At 32.1% G+C, this 3,589-nt stretch overlaps 1 non-coding gene across 1 annotated transcript; it reads left to right on the forward strand.

Annotated features, from left to right (window-relative positions):
* The first annotated feature begins 1,798 nt into the window (after window positions 1-1,798).
* Window positions 1,799-1,886, forward strand: LOC132541604 (small nucleolar RNA SNORD62). Its single transcript, XR_009552737.1, has one exon. It is a non-coding gene; the product is annotated as a small nucleolar RNA SNORD62 (small nucleolar RNA).
* Window positions 1,887-3,589: the final 1,703 nt, after the last annotated feature.

Here is a 3,589-nt window from a genome sequence, read left to right on the forward strand (position 1 = left end):
AAACTATTGAGCACCAATGGTTAAATTTTGAGTATTGCTCACTAGGATTACCTAGCTTCCCTGAAGCACTTAATTTTTTAAATAAGAAAAAGAAAAAAAATTGAGTACTAAGAAAGAAGTATCTCATCACATACAATGAATCCTTGTAAAATTTCAACAGACTTTTTTCATTAAAAAGTTAACAGTTTGGGAGTCAGGCAGTAGAACAGCGAAGCACAAGAACCAGCATAAGGATCCCGGTTGGAGCCCCTGGCTTCCCACCTCCAGGGAAGTCACTTACTTCACAGACAGTGAAGCAGGTCTGCAGATGTCTATCTTTCTCTCCCCCTCTCTGTCTTCCCCTATTCTCTCCATTTCTCTCTGTCCTATCTAATAATGACGACATCAATAACAACAACAATAAGTACAATGATAATAATAATAATAAACAAGGGCAACAAAAAGGAAAAAAAAATTTACAAAAAATTAACAGTCTGGAGGTAATCATCTAAATATTCAAAATTCTAAAAGAAAAAAATATCAAATGACAACAACAAAAACTTTATGCAACAAAACTATCATTTAGAAGTGAGGGAAAAAAAGCAAAGCTATTCCTGAGTAAGTAAAAGCCATGCTGGTACCACTATACTTGATTTGCAAGAATTATTGTTGCTATTGTCACTAAGGTTTCATCATTCCAACTTGACTTTTTTTTTTTTTAATTTTTTATTTAAGAAAGGATTAATGAACAAAACCATAAGGTAGGAGGGGTACAACTCCACACAATTCTCACCACCCAATCTCCATAACCCACCCCCTCCCATGATAGCTTTCCCATTTTCTAGCCCTCTGGGAGCATGGACCCAGGGTCATTGAGGGTTGCAGAAGGTAGAAGGTCTGGCTTCTGTAATTGCTTCCCCGCTGAACATGGGTGTTGACTGGTCGGTCCAGTTGACTTTTTCAGGCAGGGAGAAAATGGGGTAGACACCGCAGAACTGGAGTTTCCTCCAATCTGGTGGAGGGCACAGCTCGACCCTGGGTTTCATGTATAGCAAGGTAGTACATTATCAAACCCCTTCAAGAGTTTTTTAATGTTATTTTACTTACTTTTAATAAGAGACACAGAGAGAAAGACACAGGAATAGGCAGTCCAGAGCTCTTCTCCACTCTGGTTTATAGTGAGCTGGGCATTCAACCAGAGACTTCAAAACCTCAGTAATGAAAGTCTTTTACATAACAATCATGATGCTTCCCCAAGTTAGAGCAGCAGGTTGAAATACATAGGCACTAAACAAAACTTGAATCACATAATAAATATTTTAGTAAAGGTACATAGAAGTGTAATGTAAAACAATGCAAGTACTGGTATAAACATAGTATGCATTTATAGTCTATTACTTTGAATTTATTGTCATATACTTAAAAACAACCATTAGTCTAATAGGTATTATTGGTATAACTTTAAAGCCAATATCTTGTTTTTCAGTCAAAAGAACAACACATTTAAAAGTATCGCTTTATTTTTATATGCACAATGCATACATATATAAGTTTTGGACATTGAAATTTAAAGGGATGAAGAAAGAGCTGATAAAGTAGACCTTTTCTGTGTTCTTAAAATGAAAAAAGTATAACTCAAAATTAGAAGGCTGTAACTATAAGAAATTATACATTATCCCTATGGTAAGCATAAAATTTTGCTGAACGATATATGGTAAATAAATGACAGTGGAAATTAAAATTTTCAACAGAAAACAACTAAGTATGGAAAAAAACAGTGATGAAGGTATGGAAGAACAGTAACAATATCGTACGAGTGTCTCAATGATCCAATTTCGATAGATTCTTCTGATCCTCCACTGTGGACTCAATAGCAGAGAGATGAAGAGGAAAGAAAAGAAAAGAGAAAGAAAAAGCATATTGTATGAGTGTAGAAAATAAATTATAAAATATCAAAAGTAAGCTATATTTTTTAACCAGTAATTATTTAAAATGTAAACAAATTAAACTCTCCAGTCCAATGCTAGATATTTGAAAAAGAAAAATAATTTAAACAGAAAATATTATTTAACTTCATGACATCAACAAATGACTTGGTTTATTATCATATATAGTATGAAATGAAAATGAAATAACAAACATCCCTTCTGAATAGCAACCCAAAGAAAGTAAAAGCACCTATACCCATATCAGATTAAATATAATTTGAATGAAGCAAGCTTGCAAGAAGCACGTAAGATATTGTGTAGCTATAAATTGTTCACTTTAGTAAGAATATATAATAATTTCAATTTAGGAACAGTAAATATAGTTTACCTGGTTGGATATCTGACTTACCATGCATTCAGCTTAAGTTCAAGTCCCAGTACTACACAGAAGTGCCATGATCCTGGGAGACACTGTAGTGCTATAGTGTCTCTTATTCCTATCTCTATCTACCTATCTATTTATCTATCTATCCATCCATCTATCATCTCTCATCATTATTATATATCTATCTTTTATCTGAAACAGTTGGCTGAGATTAGTAAACATTATACTTGCATGAGTTTCCTGAAACAAATTATAAATATATATGTACCTAAAACAAATCAATGAGATATATGAAGTAAAGTAAACAGAATAAAAGGGAAAAATGGATAACTCTATAATAGTAGTTGAAGACTTTAATAAAAGACTCAATAAAGTATAAAATAGGTAGGTAGAACAAGGCACATAAGGATATCAAATACCATTATAATCCAGAAACATTTCTACAGGAAAGTCCTGTCCAATAATATCAGGTGCACTTGGGAGAATTTCCAGGATAGACCATATTTTAGGCCCCAAATTATGTCTTACTCCACTTAGTAACTTTATATGCCATAAAACAAATCTGAAAATTTCACTATATTGTAAAAAGTAAATAACACATTATTATTATTATTATTATTATTATACATCACTAGGGCATCACCTTTCTGGGCCAACTTTTTCCTATAGAGAGAGTGAATCAGAGACATAGATAGGAGAGGTAAAGTGATCACAGTACTGATGATTTCCCTAGTGTAGCAGGTTTAGGCCTTGAAGCTAGTCCAGGGACATGGCTTAGCAGCTACCTTTCCAGGTGAGCTATATTGCCTACCCAAATAGCACATTCTTTTTTTTTAAGATAAAAACTATTTTAATTTTGTTATTAAGGATTTATTTTTGTGAAAACATTGAAAGGAGAAGGATTAAGTCATTGCTTAGCTCCAATAGCACATTCTTAAATAGATGGAATAAAAAGTCACAAGTTAGAAAAAAAACAAAAACTGAAGACAAATGAAAATGAAAACAGAAACTACAAATACTTAAAGAATACAGCAAAAGCTATATTTAACATTAAACTGATATCTATAAACAGACACATAAAACTATGAATTTAATATAGCAATAAACTAACTTTATAAATTACAGAATTAAAATAGGAAAAGCCCAAATCTAATATTAGCAGAATGGACATATAAAGATTAGAGATGATATAAGTAAGAAATATATATATATATATATTGAAAAAAGTAATGACAATCAATAAAACCTGTAGCTAAGTCACTAAGAGAAAAAGATAAAAGGTTCTAGTTACTAAAAT

This window comes from Erinaceus europaeus, chromosome 11 (genome assembly GCF_950295315.1).
Source record: "Erinaceus europaeus chromosome 11, mEriEur2.1, whole genome shotgun sequence".
In the NCBI taxonomy this organism is placed as follows: Eukaryota; Metazoa; Chordata; class Mammalia; order Eulipotyphla; family Erinaceidae; genus Erinaceus; species Erinaceus europaeus.